Below are 23,346 nucleotides of genomic sequence, written 5' to 3' on the forward strand. Positions count from 1 at the left end.
TGCTAGTGGCAGTTGAGAGAGAGAGAGAGAGAGAGGAGAGGGAGAGGGAGAGGGAAGTGATTAACAATTTCTTTGCGTAGTTAAAATATAAAACGCTAGTGATGTTAAGCTAACCTAACCTAACTTAACCTAACCCAAAAAAATAAGGTACAGTTCAAATTTTAGTGAATACAGAGAGAGAGAGAGAGAGAGAGAGAGAGAGAGAGAGAGAGAGAGAGAGAGAGAGAGAGAGAGAGAGAGAGAGAGAGACAGGAATGCACCATTACCTGCACTCACCTGTCGCCAAACAGACAGGTGACCCACTTAGCCAGGAGAACACAAGGTTGATGAGTTGAATGTCCTCTGCCTCCTCCTCCTCCTCCTCCTCTCCTCCTCCTCCTCCTCCTCCTCCTCCTCCTCCCGTTTCTTGTCATCATACAGCTTATCATTCTCATCTCCTTATCTTCCTTATCCTTTTATTATCTTGTGTATCTTTACCAACTCAGCAGTAGCAGCAGCAGCAGCAGCAGCAGCAGCAGCAGCAGCAGCAGTAGTAGTAGTAGTAGTAGTAGTAGTGAAGCTTTTTCAGTTTTGTTGCCCTTGGCCAGAGCTCCTGATACATAAAAAAGCTGTACTTATTAATAGGAGTAGTAGTAGTAGTAGTAGTAGTAGTAGTAGTAGTAGTAGTAGAAGTAGTTGTAGTAGTAGTAGTAGTAGTAGAAGTAGTTGTAGTATTAGTAGTAGTAGCAGCAGCAGCATAAGTAAAAGGCACAGAAGTCGACAGATTTACACGAATTAAAAGTTTAAATTTGTCACTTTTATGCACCTAAACTCTCTCGTTCTTTTCCAATCATTTTGACTCCCAACCAATCACTAACTAACACCATCCTAACTCCCTACCTTTCTCCCTCTCCCTCTCACTTCCCCTCACTTCCTCCCCCGCTCCCTCTTCCACTCTCTCCCCCTTGCCAAACAGCTGCAGGGGTGAGTGATTAAAAGGCAGTGTTTGTTCATCATTGTGGAGGATTTGAATGCATTAGTCAAAGTTTCGAAGCAGTGAACCAGTGAAGGCAAAGGTTCACTGGGGTTCAGGTCGACATAATGAAGCCTCGAGGTGGAAGAGGTGGTAATAAATTGGTGTTGTGTAAGTACATGTGTAAGCAAACTGTCTGTGTGTGTGTGTGTGTGTGTGTGTGTGCGCCTTTCTATTTGTCTAACCCTTTTAACTCTCTTCTTCCTTGATAGTTTATTGGCTTCCTTCTTTCCTTCCTTCCTTCCTTTCTTCCTTTCTTCCTTTCTTTTCCTTTCTTTTCCTTTGTTTTTCCTTCCTTTCTTCCTTTTTTCCTTTCTTTTCCTTTATTTTTTCTTCCTTTCTTCCTTCCTCTTTCTTTTTCTAATTAGGATTTAATCTTATTTCAGTAGCTGCTAACTCATTTCGTAACAACAACAACAACAACAACAACAACAACAACAACAAGGGCTACAACATAATTGTAACTACCACTTCCTTCTCCTCTCCCCCCAAAACATCCAAAGAGTTACAGTGCATTTGTAAGTGGCTAGTTAATGCAACACACACACACACACACACACACACACACACACACACGGTTTGACTCATGCTTGTATTATTAGCTTGAAAGACAATATATTATCTCAGCTGAAAGGAGGAAGAGTAGGTGGGGGAAGAGGAGGAGGAGGAGGAGGGAGGAGGAGGAGGAGGAGGAGGAGGAGGAGGAGGAGGAGGAAGTAATAAGCCAAGGATAGGTAGGTAGGTAGGGTAGCAAAGAGAGAGAGAGAGAGAGAGAGAGAGAGAGAGAGAGAGAGAGAGAGAGAGAGAGAGAGAGAGAGAGAGAGGTACTTAACACCCATTATTAAAAAAGATGACAGGGAAAAAAAGTAAAAGGGAAAAAATGAAGAGGAAGGAAAACATATCAAGCTCTTTGTTTTTACTAAATCTTAGGGAGAAAATGTGTTCTTTTTTTCTTCCTTCCTTTTTTCCTCCTTTTTTTTCCTTATTTTTTTCCTTCCCTTCCATGCACCCTTTATCTCCCATTTTCTTTTCTTAGTGCTTATTTTTCATCGTATCTTTGTTTTTTTTTCTCTCTCTTATTTCCTTCCGCATTCTTCTCTATCATTCTTATTTCCTTTTCTCTCTATGTATGCTTTATTATCTTTTTTTTGCTGTCTTTTCTCAGTCATCATCCATTTTTATCCTTCTCCTTATTTTTTCTCCTCTTATTATTCTTCCTCATTCCTCTTTTTATCATCCTTTTTTTTACCTTCCTTCCCTCTCTCTTTATTCTTTCTTTACTTTCATTTTTTTTTCAATCGTCTATTTTAATTTCATACTCTTTCTACTGTTTTCTTTTCTTCTCATTATCCTTTTCGTTCTTATCATCCTTTCTTTCTTTCTTCCATTCAATCAATCCGTTCCTTCTTACTTCTGTTTCAATTATCGTCTATTTTCTATCTTATTCTCTTTCGTTTTTTCCCCTTTCATTATCCTTCCGCATTCCTTTCCTTCCTTCCTCAATAAACTCTTTCTTTCCTTTCCAATTCTTTCCTCAATTTCTCTTCTCTCCAGTTCTTTTCTTATTCATCGTTCACTTTCATTTTTTTTCCTTTTCTGCTTTTTTTCTCTTTCATTATCCTTCCGCGTTCCTTTCCCAGTCATTCTCCTCGGTTATTTCTCTCTCTCTGCTTTATCTTGTCCCTCTCCTCTCCCTTCTTCCCTTCTCTTCTTCTCCTTTACTTTCTATTTTCCTTTTATTTCTCTCTTATCTTACCCTCCTTCCTATCACTAATTTTAGTTTTTAATTATCAGCTTAGTTTAAATGTACTTTTCAATCATCTTTTTCAATTATCATGTTTTTTTCTTTATTAGCATTTTACTTTTCTTTAACCTCCTTTAATCTGCAAGAGTAGCTTTTGTAGGAGTATTTTCGTGTTAATATTACAATCTCCTATTTCTATCATTCAGTAAGTTTCTGTAGTTTTAATATGTGAAGTTTAAAATGATTATTGTCGTTTTCTTATTAGATTTGAGGAATAACTATTGTAAAATGAAATAAACTTCTGATTTTTTTTTCTTCCTTCCTTTCTTCCTTTTTTTTGTTCTATAATTCTTTCAATCTCTCCCTTATGTAGTTTATTCCCTCTTCATTTTATCATCTTCTTCCTTTCGTTTACTCCCCCTTATCCTCTTATTTCTCTTTCATTCCTCCTTTTCCTTACATATTTCACTCATACTCTCTTTCTCTCTCTCTCTCTCTTTATCTATTTCACCACTTCTCCATTCCTTCTCTCTATCATCTTCCACTTCCCGTTCTTCAAATGTTATCCTTTAATTATCTCCTCTCCTCCTCTCCTTCCTTAATTCATTAGCTCATTCCTCCTCTCCTTCCTTTACTCCTTTCCTTCTCCTCATCTCTCCTTTTCATCTTTCTTTTCTCTACCATTCCCTGCTTCATATGTCCTTTCCTCCATCCTTCCTTCCTTGTCATGCTCCTTCCTTCCTTCTTTCTTTCCTTCCTTCCTTTCTTCCTTCCTTCCTTCCTTCTGCCTATCCTTTTTTCATTCCTTCCACTGATTCCTCCTTCCTTCCCTCTTATTTTTTTCACCTTTTCTCCTTCATACATCCCTTTTCTCCATCTCTTCCTTCCTTGCAGTTGTCCCTTCTTCCTTCCTTCCTTCCTTCCTTCCGTCCTTCCTTCCTTTGTTCATTCCTTCCCCTCATCCCTTATTTCTTCTCTCTTATTCATCACCTGTTCCTGCTACGTCTTCTCCATTCTTCCTTCCTTGCTGCTGTCCCTACCTCCTTCCTTCCTTCCCTCCCTCCCTCCCTCCCTCCCTCCCTCCCTCCCTCCCTCCCTCCTTACATATGTGTCACAATTTAGACTGCAAGTTTCACCCTAGGAGCAGTGTTGCCAGATCCCCTTGGCGTGAATACTTCTTAAATCGAGCCTAACACACGGTTGACACTGCCATTAACCTCTCTCTCTCTCTCTCTCTCTCTCTCTCTCTCTCTCTCTCTCTCTCTCTCTCTCTCTCTCTCTCTCTCTCTCTCTCTCTCTCTCTCTGAATATTCTTGAATGCATATGCTTAAAAGAACTTTCGTGTTTGTGTGTGTATGTGTGTGTGTGTGTGTGTGTGTGTGTGTGTGTGTGTGTGTGTGTGTGTGTGTGTGTGTGTGTGTGTGTGTGTGTGTATGTGTGTGGGCGATGGTTCCTTCTCTCTATTTCTTTATTGTTAATCATAGCTCCTTGCTTTGACAACCTTAAAGAGAGAGAGAGAGAGAGAGAGAGAGAGAGAGAGAGAGAGAGAGAGAGAGAGAGAGAGAGAGAGAGAGAGAGAGAGAGAGAGAGAGAGAGAGAGAGAGCTGAGTGTTTATGTGAAAATAATAGGTGATGATAATAATGGTGATAAATATGAATTGAATGCGAGTAGAATAAAAGAAAAAGAACAGAATTATGAAAAAAAACAGGAAGATGAGAAGAAAATATGAAGGAAAGGGAGTGAAAGACGACCAGAAAGTGAGTACATGATAAATGAATGGAACAAATAAAATAACGAATAAGAGAACAATGAAATAAGACAGATGCAATGTAAAAGAGTAAAGAAATGTAAGAAATTTAACAAACAGACACAAAACAAAGATAAAGATAGAAACAATAGTAATGAAATAATACAATGGAATAACTAACTCCGTGAAATAGAAAAGAAAACAAAAACAACAACAAAACGTAGGAAAGAACAAAACAAAAATTGTAACACTAAACTTTGAGGGAGAAATAAAGTAGTTGGATAAATAAAAATAGATAATAATAATAATAATAATCTCTTCATCTCTGGTTATCTTGCAAAGGGATAAATAAAAATAGTAATAATAATAATAATAATCTCTTCATCTCTGGTTATCTTGCAAAGGGTTAAATAAAAATAGTAATAATAATAATAATCTTTTCATATCTCCTTATCTTGCAAAGGGAAATTTTAAAGGGAGGATCACCCAACCCTCTTCCATGCCCTTGCTGGTCAAAATAATAAGATAATAGAAGAAAAAAATGCGCTAAATATTGACAAAACAAGAAATAAGTGAAGGGAAAATAAACGCCTCTTATCTGATTATCTTGTAGAAGAAAATTAAAAAGGGAAACCTGATTAGTTGTCTTCCCCACGTCCCTCTCGTTGCCCTTAGGATGTACTTTGAATCTCTATGTCCCTTCTTCTTCTTCTTCTTCTTCTTCTTCTTCTTCTTCTTCTTCTTCTTCTTCTTCTTCTTCTTCTTCTTCTTCTTCTCCTTCTTCTATATTTACACCATCCACCTCTATTTATATCCGTCTCATTGATATGCTGTAGTGCTGCATGTCAGTGTTGCAATGCGGGAAACAGGAAGGTGTGTTGCGTCCCAGGTGTGTGTGTGTGTGTATGTGTGTGTGAGTGAGATTTATTGTTAGTTTGTCTCTTTCTATTACTACTACTACTACTATTACTACTACTACTACTACTACTACTACTACTACTACTACTACTACTACTACTGCATCCACCATCATTACTTCTGCTGGTGATGATGATAACGATAATAATAATTTTCTCAGTTTATTTTTGCTCTACTTATTTTTCCTACCACTGCCACGACCACCACCACCACCACCACCACCACCACCACCACCACCACCATCTACTGCAGCACTGAGAGATGCCAAAAGCAACAGTTGATGAATCACTCTCTCTCTCTCTCTCTCTCTCTCTCTCTCTCTCTCTCTCTCTCTCTCTCTCTCTCTCTCTCTCTCTCTCTGACAATGTGTCTTTTAGTCCGTTTCTACTTTTTTTTCTCTTTTTTTTTATTCTCTCTGTTTGTATCTGTCTGTTTTTCCCTCCTTCTGTTTGCTTCTGTGTCTGTCTGTCTGTTTATCTTTGTCTGTTGGTCGATCGAGCTGTGGTCTTCGTCTGTCTGTCTGTGTTTTTGTCTGTCTTTTGATTGATTCTCTCTCTCTCTCTCTCTCTCTCTCTCTCTCTCTCTCTCTCTCTCTCTCTCTCTCTCTCTCTCTCTCTCTCTCTCTCTCTCTCTCTCTTAAATAAACCACACTTATATTAGGACCAAAGAGAGAGAGAGAGAGAGAGAGAGAGAGAGAGAGAGAGAGAGAGAGAGAGAGAGAGAGAGATGGAAGATAACTATTGAAAGTAGGAGTATTGTGGTGTGACCTTCATGTACGTGTGTGTGTGTGTGTGTGTGTGTGTGTGTGTGTGTGTGTGTGTGTGTGTGTGTGTGTGTGTGTGTGTGTGTGATTTAGATACTAGATTAATAGCATACATAAATAACCATGCGTGAAGACTGTACACACACACACACACACACACACACACACACACACACACACACACACACACACACACAAGCCTCCGTGTCAAAAAAATGCACGAGGTATGCGGAAGTGTGTGTGTGTGTGTGTGTGTGTGTGTGTGTGTGTGTGTGTGTGTGTGTGTGTGTGTGTGTGTGTGTGTGTGTGTGTGTGTGTGTGTTGCGTGCGCCTGTTCAAAGCCTAGCAGTGACTTAGACAAATATTAATAAAATTATTTAGATGTGTATTTAACTGTAAGAATTTCGCGAGGGATATAATAATAATAATAATGGTGAGAAAAGACGAAGAGGAGAAGGAGGAGAAAGAAGAAGAACAAGAACAAGCACAAGAACAAGAATAAGGAAAAGAATGGTGAAGGAACAAAAAGTAAAAGAAATTAAAAGGCGAAGGAAAATATTTGCCAAAAATAGAAAGGAGAGAAGAAAAGAATGAGAACAAGAAGGAGAGAAAACACAAACACGAAGAGGTGGCTGTAAAAGAGGAGGAAGAGAGAGAGGGAGGAGGAGGAAGAAGAGGAGGAGGAGAGGATGAAGATGGGAAAAAAAGGAGGGAGGGAGAAGAGGAGGAAAGGAGGAGAAGTAGGCTTGGCAGTTGGTCCCTCCCTCCTTCCACCTCCCTCGCTCTCCTTCCTTCCCTCCCTCCCTCCCTCCCTCCCTCCCTCCCTTTTTTCTAGGATGGCCAATAACTTCAGGGTGGAAATAGAAGCGAAACTCATCTGTTTTCAACGCCAAACTTTGTGTGTGTGTGTGTGTGTGTGTGTGTGTGTGTGTGTGTGTGTTGGGGGGAGGGGAAGAGGACAGACATAAGTGTGTTCTGGTAGTGGTAGTAGTAGTAATAGTATTAGTAGTAGTAGTAGTAGGAGGAGGAGGAGGAGGAGGAGGAGGAGGAGGAGGAGGAGGAGGAGGAGGAGGAGCGCTAATAGTTTTGTTATAGCATTAACAAGAACAACAGTAGAGGTAGATACATTGTTAGTTATAGCAGTGGTGATGGTAGGATTAGCAGTGGTGGTGGTGGTGAAGGTGTTGATGACTGTAAAGGTGATGGTTGTGGTGGTGGTAGTAATGTTAGTGGTGGGAGAGTTAATTGTAAAGGTGATGGTGATGGTGGTGAAGGTTTTGGTGGTGACGGTGTACACAGAGGTAGTGAGGGTGGCAGTAATGGTGGTGATAGGTGTGGAGGTTTATGGCAGTGGTGATGGTGGTGGTGATGGGCCGATAACCAGACTGTTTGAAGCCTTTACATGACCAATCCTTTCTCCTTATAATTAAAACTTTCTCTCGGTTCGCTGTCTAATTATTATTCGTCTCTAATTAGCAATATAAGTAACTGGATTAATTTAAGGTCTAGTTATTTAATGTATGTTTATTCACTGTTCACTTTTATTCATCTTTCTATTAATCTTTATCTTTTTTTTTATTTGCTTCGTATCTTTAGTTTTGAACCATTTGATGCTGTCTCGAATATAATGAAACCGTACATCGAGATAGGTGTTTTATCTTGTATATTGGATTTTTCTGTTCTATCTAGTACATTTGGCTTTTCAGGATCAAGGGAAAGTGTGCAGGGTCAGTAAATGTTTATCTTTCCCTCATTAAATAGAATTCTGTGCAATATAAAAGCATTTGATAGTTGAATGTAAACTTTTCCACGCCTCCTCTCTTTGAAAAAACTGAGATACATATAGACAGCATATTATTTTTTTAAAGAATTCCTAACGGCTTGACAGTGTTTTATTACTTCTAAATATATCCACCTTTTCATACATATTGCACTTGTGAGAAATTTTGTTTCGTAAAAAATGAAAAGAATGTTTGAATGATAAAAGGAAATTGGTCGGAGTTGGTATAAATTTAATATCACGTGTCAGTATCTCTATAATTATTGAGTCTGAATACCAGTGCGTCTTATAATTCAAATCCAGAACCTTGAAATGACCTTCGTGATGCCCCAGTAAACATATTAGCCAGCTTCCTCACATCTTTGCCTCATTATCTAAAACTCCTGTAGTTCTTGATGCCTTCATAAACATCTTAGCCAACTCCCTTACATCTTTGCTTTATTATCTCAAACTTCTTTGCTTTATGATCAAAAACTTCTGATAATTTTTGATAATTTACCATGTCACTCCTGTTGACACATCTTCCCTAAATCACAAATCATTCTGAGGTATCTCTTTCAGTTCAGCACCCGTTGCCAGATATTTTACTAGCTACACAATGGAAAATCTTTTGTTTTTATCCCTTTCCTTTCTCTTGGTTCCTGAAGGGACTTTGCACAGCTATTTTTAGTGTTGTGGAATAATGAATACCGCAGTGAAAGGGTTAACTACTTAGTATGTCTACTTATTATGTCTTGTTATCTAAAACTTGTGACATTTTTTTATAACTACGTAACTTGCTAAACAATTCATTATGACTTGCTATCAAAGAACAGCTCAAATATTATCGTATATTAGCAAACTCCCTTATATTTTTTGTCTTTTTATCTAAAACACCTGGCGATTTCTTTACTAACTAACTACCAGTTTTATTAAACGGAACGCTCTTTAAATTCAGTTTGTCGTAACTCACTATGTAAAACAAACTCAAATTGGTCCCTATTTTTAAACATTTCGTCTTCTTACCTTACTTTCAGTGAACAACGGAGGAAATCATTAAGGTTTTCATAGGAACACAAGAAAATAATGAGACTCGCGGGAAGCCAACAGTTCTGCTTACCAACAGTGTCTTCATGATGCTGGTAACACTTCAACAACATCGCCAATAGAAGCAGCAATCACGAGAGCACTGGTAATCTATATGCCTTTGAAAACCTAAAAGATCAATACATTTCTGAATACTGGTTTGAATGTTGTATATCATTAACTCATTAGCGTGATGCCTACCTGCGCGCACCTGTACTCCTAATTAAGCTCACCTGAATGACCTCTGAAAACGCAACTTACTTCACCTCTCAGACACTCACCTGCCTACTGCGTCGTCATATTCAACCCTCCTCCTCCTCCTCCTCCTCCTCCTCCTCCTCGTCCTCCTCCTCCTCCTCCTCCTCCTCCTCCTCCTCCTCCTCTATACCTACATGTCACCCTCCTATCCCTCATCTCTCCGTGTTTCCCTCCTTGACTGCATCTTTCCCTCTCTCTCTCTCTCTCTCTCTCTCTCTCTCTCTCTCTCTCTCTCTCTCTCTCTCTCTCTCTCTCTCTCTCTCTCTCTCTCTCTCTCTCTCTCTCTCTCTCTCTCTCTCTCTCTCCCAAACACCTGCAACAGATGGTCTCTTTTGCTCTCTCTCTCTCTCTCTCTCTCTCTCTCTCTCTCTCTCTCTCTCTCTCTCTCTCTCTCTCTCTCTCTCTCTCAAGGCCACTGGATCGGCACCTTTATACTTAACCTTGAATTTTCTTCCTATTTTCCTCCTCCTCCTCCTCCTCCTCCTCCTCCTCCTCCTCCTCCTCCTCCTCCTCCTCCTCCTCCTCCTCCTCCCAATTATCATCGTCATCTTCGTCTTTCTACTGTTATTGCTGGTACTACTACTACTACTACTACTACTACTACTACTACTACTACTACTACTATTACTATTACTACTACTACTACTACTACTACTACTACTACTACTACTACTACTACTACTACTACTACTACTACCACTACTACTGACAACAAAATCTAATTTAAAAGTCTAATTTGCTAAAGATAATGATAACAGGTAGAAAGAGGATTAATATATGTGTAATAGACATATTTCAAGATGGCTATCCTTCACAAATCATTTTTTTTATGCTTCAAAGGAGTTTCATGTTCAAATTTCACGCTTTTACCCGGATCTGCGCTAAAATTCACTCAAGGTATCTGACTTATAGCCATATTCTAAGGGTCTAGTTCAAGTTACATGGGTTTTCAAGGGTGTTTTTACGGTTCTAGTGACATATTAGGTAGATTTCTATAGTATTAACAGGAGAAACACTCTTGAGAACACTGCTAATCTCTGTGGCCTTTGAAAATAGTCGTGGTGAGAGAGCAAAGTGTTTCTGAATACAAGCCTTACCTAAATTAACTTTCTTCTTCCTTATTTAATTTTTTCTCTTGCTTTTTTCTCGTCTTCTTTCTTCCTTTACGTCCGTTTCTCCTTCATTTTCTTCCTTTCTTCATGACTTCCACCCCTCACCCCGCCCCTTTCTCTCCTGATCTGTAAACACTCTTGCAGCTCAGGCCAATGTATATAATGGCATTTGAAGACACATACATTCTTCCTTAGCCGCCTGAGTAATACCCACACTTGTCTTCAGGAAAGTCTTCGTGATCTTCCTAACACGACTTCCCCTGTCACCCTTTTTTCCCCTCGTGCTAATATTACGGGAGTGAGGGGAAGACGTCGCCCGTCACCTGTGTGTTGTCCGAGACGGCGGTGACCTTGAGGAAGAGAGAGAGAGAGAGAGAGAGAGAGAGAGAGAGAGAGAGAGAGAGAGAGAGAGAGAGAGAGAGAGAGAGAGAGAGAGAGGAGTGGGGGGAGGGGCGCGGTGGTAAGGAAACGGCAATCAGCCATATAGACACTGAGGAAAGACCAAACACACACACGCACACACACACACAGTCAAGCTAGACAGACAAACAGACAGGAAGAGAACCAGATGGACAGGGAGTGAACCAAACAAGCAGACAGACGAGACAGAGACAGAGACAGAGAAAGACGGAGAGAGAAATAGACGGAAAGACGGAAGAAAGACCCTAGAGAGAGAGAGAGAGAGAGAGAGAGAGAGAGAGAGAGAGAGAGAGAGAGAGAGAGCACATAGAAATAGCGGAAGGGAGAGGACAGAAGGGCCGCAGACGCCAAGGACATTAGCCAATAAAATGCCGCGTTTAACTAAAATAGAGACATTATTATTTTTACCTATTTTCTTCCTTCTCCTCTTCTCTCCTTCTTCCTTCATATATCCATGTTTCCTCTTCCATTTTCCTTCCCTTCTTTCCTTCCTCCCAGTGTTTCCTCTTCAGTTTTCCTTCCTTTCTTTCCTTCTTCCGTGTTTCTCTTTCCTTCTTTTCCTTCACTTACTTCAGCTGTTTTCTTCCCTTCCTCCTCCTTTCCTTTCTTCCTCTCTCTCCCTTTCCTTTTCTACCTTAATTAACTTTCGTCTTTCTTATTTCAGTTTCTTATCCTACTTTTCCTCATCTCCTTTCTTCATTCTCCTTTATTTCTCCTTCTTCCTTTTCTTCCCCTTATTCATATTTCAACTCTCTTCCTCATTCCTTCGTAATTCAAGTATTTCCCTTTCATCTCCTTTCCTTTTGTCTCCTTCATTGCGTCATATATCTCAACGTCTGTCTGTCTCTCTCTCTCTCTCTCTCTCTCTCTCTCTCTCTCTCTCTCTCTCTCTCTCTCTCTCTCTCTCTCTCTCTCTCTCTCTCTCTCTCTCTCTCTCTTTTAATCCTTCCGTCATATGGAATAGATAGAAAAGGAGGAGGAGGAGGAGGAGGAGGAGGAGGAGGAGGAGGAGGAGGAAGAGGAGAAAGATGAAGAAGAAGAAGAAGAAGAAGAAGAAGAAGAAGAAGAAGAAGAGGACAACTACAACGACAACAACAACAGCAACAACAACAACAACAACAACAACAACAACAACAACAACAACAACAACAACAACGACTAGGGGAGAAAGAGGAAGAGGACGACGAAAGAGGAGAAAGAACAAGAAGAAGAAAACAACAAGAACATGACACGAAGAAGAAGAAAAAAAAAAAAGACACATTACACTAACTAAAGACTAAACAAAAAATAAAATAAATGAATAAATGAATGAATTAATAAAACAGGTGCATTTTCGAATACTATACTTAAATCTTTGAAGCTGCAAGGAAAGGTTTATCCACACAATTCGTACTCTCTCTAATTCTGTCTCTATTTATTATCACCCTGTTGAGAAGAGACTTGGGAGCTGAGGTCTTGCAATTATACTCAGGTGAAAAATTATATACCTGCACGTGATTAGAGTGAGTCAGAATGAGTGTGTTTGCTTATATAATTCTCGTGAGGATGTGGCGATTAAACTGATTATTATTATTACTGTTGTTGCTGGTGGTGGTGGTGGTGGTGGTGAAGTTTTTGTTGTTGTTGTTGTTGATTTTCTTCCTTTTCTTCTTTTCTTCTTCTTCTTTTCTTCTTCTTCTTCTTAATATTATTATCATTATCATTATTATTATTATTATTATTATTATTATTATTATTATTATTATTATTATTATTATTATTATTATTATCATTATTATTATTATTATTATTATTATTATTATTATCATTAACAGTAGTAGTAGTAGTAGTAGTAGTAGTACTAGTGGTGGTGGTGGTGATGGTGGTGATGGTGGTAGTATCATTGTCATTATTATCATGATTATTTTTCTGAAGTCCTCCTGCCTTTGCAAATATTCCGTAATTTATCAGTGTATTCTGAGTTTCATTTACTGAAGATGATGCTGTTTCATTAAATACACACGTGGAAACTGGAAATATCGAAAATGAACGAAGACAAAACAACAGACAAAGAAATGATGGTGTTTGATTTAGTGTATATAGTATGAATGAAGCAACTGGTAAGGAACAATGACAAAGCAAAGACGGCGAGACGAGAGAGTACATATTGAAAGTAAAAAGTTGAAAGGAATCAGTGACAAAGCAACAAACAAGGAGAGAGAGAGAAAAAAAAAAGAATATGTGAAAGAAAAAAATATCTATTTGTGTTTAATTCATTGCACATATTGAAAGTAAAAAAGGTGGAAGGAAACAGCGACAAAGCAAAGACAAAGAGACAGTAGCGTTTCGTTTAGTTTACACAGTGAAAGTGGAATATTAAAAGTAAAGAAAAGGACAAAAAAAAATAGATATAGTAGTATTTTATTTAGCTTACACATTCATACTAGAAGAGATAATTAAAAAAAAAAAGTAAGAAAGCAGAAAATAAGGTGGTTTTTCATTTAGTATCCTTATTGAAAGAGATTGAAAGGAAATAGTGACAAAGCAAAAGAAAATGAGAGAGAGAGAGAGAGAGAGAGAGAGAGAGAGAGAGAGAGAGAGAGAGAGAGAGAGAGAGAGAGAGAGAGAGAGAGAAACAGAAAAATAAAAAGATAGCCCTTCATTCAGTATACATGGAAAGAACCAGCGACAAAGTCAATGCAAGGATAAAATACTGTTTGACTCATTGCGCATATTGAGAGTAAAAAAAAGCTGAAAGAAAACGGTGACAAAACAAAGAGATGGAAGCTAAGGATAGAACAACAGTGTATCTTTGGCACGGTTTACGCCCCCCGCGGAGGTTCCATGCACCCTAAGGAGGTTCATGCACTCCCCTTTGGCCTCGCATGCACTGAGTGATGGCTGGCAGAGAGGAGCAGTGAATACCTTTGTTGATTATTCCTAATGATGGTGATGATGATGTTGATAATGCTGATGGCTGTTTCTTAAAATAGTGGTTGTGCTTGTATTTACTTGCTGCAATTAAAGTATGTTATTTTGGGTTGCTGTGTCATCTTCTATAGAGTTTTACATAATGATGGTGATGATGATGATGCTGATAATCCTGATTGGTGGAGCCTGAAATAGTGTTGTTGATGTTTACTCGTTGAAATTAAGGTGTTCTTGGGTTGCAATGTGATGTTTTGAAAATGTTACATAATGATGGTGATGATGAGGCTGATAGTGATGATGGGTTTGGTCGTAAATGGTGGTGGTGTTGGTAGTTACATGGTGAAACTAATGATGGTGATGATGATGTTGATAATGGTGATGGGTGTCGCCTAAAATAGTGATGTTAGTATTTACGAGCTGAAATAAGTGCATTTTATTTTGGGCTGCATGTCATGTTTACAAAATAGAGAATAAAATGAGTAAGTAGATGCCATTGTGGATGATAATAGTGATGGTTGTTCCTAAAATACTGATATCGTGTTTTACAGAATGTTACGCTATGAAGATATTAACGCCTTTGTGGATAACTGATGATGATGATGGTAGTGGCAGTGGTGACAGGTTTTGCCTAAAGGACAGATTCATGTTTTACAAAATATTAAACAAAAAAAAACAAAAAAAATTACTGCCTATCACATCTAGTCAGGGCGCTCTCGATGAAAGAAAAAAAAAAAAAAAAGTGAACTAAACCATAATGTCACTTCCATTCGATTTACAGATAAGAAATACACCGAACTTTGCAACACCTTTACTTGCGTCAGCTCAGCACACCAACTCAGACACAACATCTCAAGCTAAATAAAAGAGCCATACGCACGTTTAGAGTACAATTCCGAGACGCCACCGACAGCAAAGGAGAGAGTGAACCGAGTGAATTATACCTGTTAGTACCAGTAGTTATATTTCTTCTCCTTAGAATTACCTACTTACTCCTATAGAATACAAAAAAGCGCCACTCATTACCAGTCCGATGGTTAAGTCAGGTGTGTTGTGCAGGTGTGCAGGGAACTGAGGTCTTTGATGTAAATATGGCAGTGCTTCCTTCTGTGGGTTATATAAGGATTTAAAAACACCTGTCCGTCTTGAGTCAGGTGAGACATGAACTGAATTGTCATCTTATTAGTGCATCATTCCCTCAGCTCCAGGTGTCTGCCTCTCTGTGTGTGTGTGTGTGCGTGTGTGTGTGTGGGGATGACGAGGCCCTGCTAGGAATAGAGGGTTTACAGTGTGACGTCACCATTACGAGGGTGACGAGGGATGGGAGGAAAGGTAGTAGGGAGGGAGGGAGGGAGGTAGGGAAGGTGATGGTGGCGGTGATGGGGGGAGGGAAGGAATGAAGGGGGGTGTGAAATTAAGGGACAGTGACAGCGAATGGGAAAGGAATGTTATTGTCTTAGTATGATTTTGTTTTATTTTCATTATTTCCTTCGTTTTTTTGTATATTTTGTTGATTATTTTATGTTCTGATTTTATTCTCCTTTTTTTTTTGGTCCTGTTTTTTTTATTAATTCTCTATTTTTTACTTTTATTTTGTTGTTTATACGATTTTTCCCCTTTTCTCCGTCTGTCTGAGTCCGTTTCTCTCTCTCTCTCTCTCTCTCTCTCTCTCTCTCTCTCTCTCTCTCTCTCTCTCTCTCTCTCTCTCTCTCTCTCTCTCTCTCTCTCTCTCTCTCTCTCTCTCTCTCTCTCTCTCTCTCATGACTCACCCATCACACCACGGAAACAACACCAACATTTTAGGGCTTCAAAAATAATACCAATTTGGCTCAGGGCTTACCTTCGACTCTCTCTCTCTCTCTCTCTCTCTCTCTCTCTCTCTCTCTCTCTCTCTCTCTCTCTCTCTCTCTCTCTCTCTCTCTCTCTCTCCTCTTATCTCATGCATAACACACTGATTGGAGGAAGAAAAAGGGAGGGAGAGTGACAGCAATTACAAATCTTATCCACCCTGCTTTCCTTCATTCCCTCCATCCCTCCTTCTCTCCACACCCTCCTTCCTCCTCCTTCACCTCTCAATCTGTGTCACAAGAGGAAGTGTGTGTGTGTGTGTGTGTGTGTGTGTGTGTGTGTGTGTGTGTGTGTGCGTGTGTGTGTTACCTTCACTCATACCGTGATAAAGGAGGGGCGGAGAGAAGGAAGGAGAAGGGAGGGAGGGGGAATGGAGGAAGAAATGGACAAGGGCGATAGAAGGAGAGTGGTGGAGGAGTGGAGGAAAGTGTGGAGGCGTTGAGAGACAGATGGAGGTAATGTGGGAGGAACATTGTGATGATGATTGACAGCGTAAAAGGAATTGGAGGCTCTCTCTCTCTCTCTCTCTCTCTCTCTCTCTCTCTCTCTCTCTCTCTCTCTCTCTCTCTCTCTCTCTCTCTCTCTCTCTCTCTCTCTCTCGCCCTTGCACCATTTTCCTTTCTTCTACAATCTATTTTCCTCCTTCCTAGTTTCTTCTTCTGCCTCCGCACGTCTCTCTCTCTCTCTCTCTCTCTCTCTCTCTCTCTCTCTCTCTCTCTCTCTCTCTCTCTCTCTCTCTCTCTCTCTCTCACCGCGGTGGGTACGAAAGGTACTTGGGGCATTTAGACCCAAGATACTCGTGTTATGTGGATATGGACTGAGCGTTTGAATTGTTTCAAGATGCATCATTATCTGTGTGTGTGTGTGTGTGTGTGTGTGTGTGTGTGTGTGTGTGTGTGTGTGTGTGTGGGTAGTTGTACATTTTCTTTCTTTACCTTCCTACTCATGGTCAGTGAATAGAAGTTTGTATCGTAATCGCTATTATTGTTGGCAGTTTAAGTTTTATTGTCATCGTTCCTGACGTCAACTGACCATCTCTTCAGGAAATGACTGACTTAAGAGAGAGTGAGTGTCGTTACTGATTTGACTCGCCCTCAGGGAAATGGCTCATTCTGAAATCTTACTTTATGACTGGACTCTGTGACACACAACACTGAAATAACTGATTCCTCAGAGTGACAGGCTCCTGCCGTGCCGCGACCATGCCTTGTCCTGAGCCGTCCCTCGGGGCGCCTCTGTACCGTGGGGGTGCACGTGGTTATGGAAGCAACACTTCAACTAACCTTACTTTCGTTCCATGTCCTCGTGTCCTTCCTCCCCATTAGCAGCAGCAGTGGCGGCAGCGACCCTCTCAGGGCCGCTCCGTGGGGTCTGCGGGTGTGATGAGGGCCGAGGCCGCCTGCGGTGCCAGTGGCCGAGTGGCCTACATCGCCCCGAGGTCGCGGTCATCAAGGCTCCGCTGGACATGACTTCAAAGCCTCGGGCCGTCACAGGGCGGGGGCGGAGGGCGGAGGCAGGTCAGCGTACCCGGTGCTGGTGACGGATGTCCACCATAAACCTTGATTAGTAATGACAGGAACACGGCGTAGGGGGCGGCGACCCTCAAGTGTACGGGTATGTAGATGGCAGCCCTTGGGGTGCAAGGCTGCATGCCCGGGACGGGGTGGGTACGAAGGGGACACCCCGTAGAAGGTTCGAGGCCTGCTGCAGGAGGTGTCGGTGCCCCAGAGGCCAGGGCGCCGCCGGTGAAGTAATGACAGCACTGAAGGGCGTGCAGCGCTCCAGGGGTTCCCACGCCCCTTGGAGGAGTGCCGGCAGCCCCGGGTGAAGGTGTGAGGGTGTGCGGGGGTGAGGGGACCTGAGGGTACACCAGCTGCCGGAGAGAGAGAGAGAGAGAGAGAGAGAGAGAGAGAGAGAGAGAGAGAGAGAGAGAGAGAGAGAGAGAATAATAGTTATTTACTACTACTACTACTACTACTCTGTATCATCGTTATCATTATCATCATCCTCCTACTCGTCGTCATCATCATCATCATTATCGTCGTCGTTTTCATCGTCGTCGTGGTCGTTGTCGCCGTCTTACCCGTCGACGTCGCCGCCACTGCCGCAGCCGTCGTCGCCTTCATCGGCTTTATTGTCGCCTTCATTAAAGCCGGTGTGTCAGGGTGCAACACGGCGGAGCAGGCCGGAGGCTGCAGGCTGGGATGGGCAGAGGCTGAAGCCGTGTTTACAAATACTTGGTGTCGGTGGCGGTGGGAGCCGAGCCTCAAAATAACCCACGGGCCGCTCCCATTTTGGCCGGGAGGGGGGGCGTGGGGCAGCTAGCACACGCCGCCAGCAACACAACCTTAACCCTCAATTACAACCACCAGAGGCCTATAACGAAGCAAATTTAATCTTCATCAGTCACTTTTTAAGGTCCTTTATCGGACGCGAGGGTGTGGAAGGCTGGATGGAATCCTGGGGCGTGGAAAAGAGGGCCCAAAGGTGGGTCTGGTGGTTGTTCGGGTCAGGAGGGCCGGCGGGCTGCAGGTATCTGGTGGCGAGGGCTGCTGGCCCACCATTTACGTGTGTGCAGGCACGCCGGGCCCCCGAAGAGCTAGTCGCCCCGCTGCCCAGTCCGATCCCCGAGAAGACTTACCTCCTCCGCTCGGCTGAACACCGGCCGCCTCCTGTGATTACGGTGTGTACTGGAGCCACGGCAGCCGCCCCTTGACCCGACGGGGAAGAGAGAGAGAGAGAGTGAGAGAGAGAGCAGGGAGCGAGCCGGCAGGGGAGTGTGAGAGTGTGGCCCGCCAGTCAGTCAGTGTTGCGATCGGTTCTAAGTGTTGCCCCACAAGTGTTTCCAAGACCGCGTAAGTGTTGCCCGTCTGAGTGGTGCAGGAGTGTTCCCTCCCCCATACCCTCTTGAGGCGCCGCGCCGCCCCCCTCCACCAGCCCCCGTCACCTCGCCTCCAGCTCTTCACCCAGCAAGTGTTCCTCCCTCTCACTCTTGTGTTGTTGTGCTGGGAGGGGCGCCACCCCCTCCCCCGGACGTGCGGTGACCCGTGGCCACAAGAGGCACCGTGCTGGCCACCTGAGGTCCCCTGTGGGCCATTGGGACTCTGGACTATGCGAGGCCCTCAATTTTGGTCACCCGCAGCACCTGCCTGGCCACAGGATAAACTTTTTGGAGGCCACAGGAAGCTGCTTTTTTGGAAGGCCGAAAATCTGACTTTTGGCCATTTATTTTTTGCCAATGAGAAAATGATATCGGCCACTGTTTTGTTATTTTTTTCTTCCAGAAGATTTTTTTACTCAAAGCCGTTTCGTATATTTCGTCTTTTGACCGTGCGGCGCCCCAGGCCGCTGCGCGAGGTCGCCCTCTCGCGCCCAACGAAAAGATACTAAATAAGAAACATTCCTTATTTCTGTCCTTAATTTCTTCCTATTTTTCTCGTTTACTTCCTTCTTGTTCCATTCACTAGACATTCAGGCGACATTCTCCTTCACCCTCCCTTTCTTCCTTCATTCGTTCCTTTCGCCACCTCTTCCAAACGCCCTCTTCTCCAAACGCCCTAGCAGACTCCCACTACACGCCTGACGAAGGCCTTCTCTTTCTTCTTCATTCTTCCCAGCGTCAGCAGCTCGCCAGTTGGAGGTTCACTGTATCCAGATAAAAATAAAGCACTGAAAAAGAATGACAAGAAAAAAATGAAGAGCCGTACGTGAAGACATTTCTTCACGTACGTTCACGTGGTAGTAAAGGAGGAAGCTCCTTCCTCCTTTACTACCACTATCGTTACCACCATCACCACCACCACCACTACCACTACTACTACTACTACTACTACTACTACTACTACTACTACTACTACTACTACTACACTGCTACTATTACTAATGAGATATGGAAGGACAAACATAATAGTTACAAATGTGGTTCTAACATCATCTAATCTACAGTTTATTCATAGACTAAAAAAAAGCGCTCTCAATAAAGTGATGACGTAACTCGTAAATCGAAGTGTCACGTAATGAAAAAAAAAAAAAAATCGTAAATCTTGATCTTTTCGAATACCTAGATGTCGAACGGTCGTTATTTTAATTCTTTTCTCATTATGTTTAAATCTTATGTCACGCTTCACTAATAAATCAAGTAAATATTAACGGAAACAGTTCAAAATACATTTTCTTCGAGTGCTTAATAGATAGAACAAAATAAATAAAGAAAATGTATGATTGGCTACCCACCCAGGCAGGAACGATTATGATTGGTCCACACGTGCCATGGGGAGGGAAAAGGCGAGATGTGATTGGAGGAGACAGAGGCGGCAGACATCATTATCACCTTGCCAAAATTACCAGAACTATTGGGATATTTTAATACTACCACCACCACCACCACCACCACCACACTTAACCATATTCCCAAAGAGTCTGTATGGTCGATTGCAAGTAGCGGTTTGTAAGGGGGACATCATCTATATTAAGCCGAGCAGCAGCCTTTCACTCCCTTATTAAGAAAGTGCGCGTGGGAGGATCTAAAGGCGGTTCCAACTCCCTTATTTTGCGCTATAGACGACTGGATCCCATTTATAAGCTATTGGATCCCCCTCCTTTTGGCTTTTGTAGGATTGGATCGGCTTTCGTCTGTCATTTAAAGGGGACATGTTGAGAGAGGTGAAAAAGGGTGTTGTTTTCTAGGGGATTCGATTTTTTTTTTTCTAATGTTTTTCTTTTCTCTTTTATTGTTTTCGTTGTAGAATCTTGGAAGGTTCTTTGTTTTGTCATTTTTTTCAATAGGGTTTTTGAATTACTAAGGGATTTTATTACGAATGGGGTGCTTGTATGAGTGTTTTCTTGTCTATATATAATGGATGTCACACACACACACACACACACACACACACACACACACACACACACACACACACACACACACACACACACACACACACACACACACACACACACGAGTCCACACTGTCATCCCATCCCCACATCCACGAGTCCCTCTCTCCCTCCCCCCGGAAAAAAAATAATGATACATTTAAATACGAATGAAAATAATAGAGCGAAAAGAATGTGAAAAATGCAAACCATCCTTGAGTCGACCAATGGAAAAAAAGCAAGAGAGAAAAAAGAATGATTTATTACGACTGTCACTTTATTAATAAGATATATTACGACTTTTATGGTGGAGTTAATGGAGGCAGAAATTTATTATTACTCCTTAGATATTTTCATTAATATTACGAGCCCTGCACAGGTATAGACAATTATTTCTATTATTCCCTTACGTTACATTACAAATATCCATGTATTTTCTCGTTTATAAGAAGCGAAGGATGAGATGAAGCAATGAAGCATCTCGATTTACTCCTCCAAAGCGTAATGTGAAGCTTCGAAACTCACCTAACCTTCTGTAGCGTGGCCTAGGTGTTCGTGGGTGAATATGTGAGAAATAGCAATTTTATTTACTGAATTTTATAATGTCAGGCATGAAATATTTTGGTTAGATTTGCTACAAGGAAGGAAAGTTTGTTAAGTTCTTCTTCTTCTTCTTCTTCTTCTTCTTCTTCTTCTTCTTCTTCTTCTGACTAATGGGAATGTAAAAGTGAAAGAAAATTTGAAAACTACTTTTTAATCACATTTCTCCCATTCTCTCTCTCTCTCTCTCTCTCTCTCTCTCTCTCTCTCTCTCTCTCTCTCTCTCTCTCTCTCTCTCTCTCTCTCTCTCTCTCTCTCTCTCTCTCTCTCCTAATCCTTCCGTCATCTGGAATAGATAGAAAAAGGAGGAGGAGGTGGAGGAGGAGGATAGACAAACCTAATGGCCCCTGTCTTTCTTCTCCCTCTCCTCCTCCTCCTCTCCTCCTCCTCCTCCTCCTCCTCCTCCTCCTCCTCCTCCTCCTCCTCTTCCTCCTCCTCCCCCCCCTTTCCTCGTCCTTGAGACTCACGACACTGATGAATTTTCGTTTCGTTCCGGTGCGTTGCGGGGGGAGAGAGAGAGAGAGAGAGAGAGAGAGAGAGAGAGAGAGAGAGAGAGAGAGAGAGAGTTGAAAGTTTGACTGGTGAAGTGAGTGAGTGCATTGTATATGAGCCAGAATGAAACTAATGAGAGAGAGAGAGAGAGAGAGGAGAGAGAGAGAGAGAGAGAGAGAGAGAGAGAGAGAGAGAGAGAGAGAGAGAGAGAGACTAAGGATACAATTATAGACACAAGAATCTAAGAATTTTCATGTTACAAATATGAAAGCCACACAAAAATGCACTAAAATATTAAAAGAAAGAAAAAAAACAAGAGCTTCTATTTTCATAATTCTTAATTCTGAAAAACCTCCATCGCTTCTTTAAATCGATAAAAAAAATATTGAGGAAAAGAAAAGGAATCAAATAAAAAAAAAATAATAGTAATAGCTAAATTGAAAACACACACCTGCAAATGGTAACACACCTGCTCTCGGGGAATTAATTAGACAGCTGTGAACGCGCTGACTTAGAGAAGAATCAAGTGGCGTCTCTCTCTCTCTCTCTCTCTCTCTCTCTCTCTCTCTCTCTCTCTCTCTCTCTCTCTCCTTGGTTTCTTTTCCCTTTCTCATCTCATTTCTTCTCTCTCTTCTTCTGTCTTGTTATCTTCATGCATCTCCTTACATCATCTCCCATTTCTCTTTCATCTCCCTCTTTTCATCTTGCTTTCTTCACTTCTCTTCTTTTATAATCCTCATATTTTTTACTTTTCCTCCCCTTCCTCCGTCACTTTTTTTCCTTATTTCCTTCTTGCATTCTCCTCCCTAATGAATCATCTCTCTTTTTCCTCCCCATCCTTCTTTCCACCTCCTTAGCTTTCACCTCTTTCCTTCCCTTACCTGTCCCCTTTCTGAAACACCTGGCAGGGAGGCGTAATCACTAAATCGTCAGGTGTTTAATGAGACAAAAAGAGGAGAGTTATCTATTTATTTTTTTTTCCATCGTGTGCATCTGTGACGTGACCCAGTTATTTTTTTCCTTCCTCCATTCATGTACACTGTTTTATCTGGTTGTCTGTAGCGTCTGGTGGCCTTGGGGTGTCAGAGAATAGAGTCAAGTAGGACCCTTTAAACCCTCAGCTGATGGGGCGTTAAGATTAGCGAAGTCTCCCTTGCTTTGCCACCGTTTTCTTTGATGTGTAATGAAAACGGGGAAGTGTTTGTCAAAGGGGAATGGGCTGGGAAAGGATGCTTGTGTGTGTGTGTGTGTGTGTGTGTGTGTGTGTGTGTGTGTGTGTGTGTGTGTGTGTGTGTGTGTGTGTGTGTGCTCGGGTATTTCAAGGGATTATATGCGTTTTTATTACTTATATAACATGGCGCGACAGTGTGTGTGTGTGTGTGTGTGTGTGTGTGTGTGTGTGTGTGTGTGTGTGTGTGTGTGTGTGTGTAAGATGAGAACTTCCTATTATATAATCCGTCTAGACTTCATCACTCAATTATCTTCATAAAAAGTAAGGAAGATAAGAAACTTTTTGGATATTTAACAGTCGAAGTCTACTTCAGTTTTCGTTGGGAGTGAATTTCAAAACTGTTCGCTTGCTGTTTATATTTTTTTTTTTTCTCAGTGACTCGTTCATAGGTAAAGAAAGATAGAAAGATTGACTAAAAGGAAGACAAACGTAACAAAACCGTACAAAGCATCGTAATTATGACTTATTTTTTTACTTTTTCGTTCTTTTCCTTCATACTTTTCATCTTCATTCTTTTCTCACGCGTCGCTTTGGGAAATGAAGCGTACGAAGCATCGACCTTCAAAATTGTTCCAT

At 41.6% G+C, this 23,346-nt stretch overlaps 1 protein-coding gene and 1 long non-coding RNA gene across 27 annotated transcripts in view; both read left to right on the top strand.

The window, feature by feature from the left end:
* LOC135088862 (uncharacterized) overlaps nt 1–9,413 on the top strand; it is a 25,302-nt gene extending 15,889 nt beyond the window's left edge. The window contains exons 2-3 of the long non-coding RNA XR_010261148.1: nt 8,982–9,136; nt 9,304–9,413. This is a non-coding gene — a long non-coding RNA (uncharacterized LOC135088862). The remainder of the gene's footprint in view (nt 1–8,981; nt 9,137–9,303) is intronic.
* An 8,687-nt stretch (nt 9,414–18,100) lies between these two features.
* Nucleotides 18,101–23,346, top strand: part of LOC135088863 (twitchin-like) — a 164,509-nt gene continuing 159,263 nt past the window's right edge. For all 26 annotated transcript variants that reach the window (XM_063983893.1, XM_063983896.1, XM_063983905.1 and 23 more), the window contains exon 1: nt 18,101–18,258. The gene's annotated coding sequence lies outside the window, so the exon portion shown is untranslated. The remainder of the gene's footprint in view (nt 18,259–23,346) is intronic.

The sequence above is a fragment of the Scylla paramamosain genome, chromosome 32, assembly GCF_035594125.1.
Source record: "Scylla paramamosain isolate STU-SP2022 chromosome 32, ASM3559412v1, whole genome shotgun sequence".
NCBI classification, from domain to species: Eukaryota; Metazoa; Arthropoda; class Malacostraca; order Decapoda; family Portunidae; genus Scylla; species Scylla paramamosain.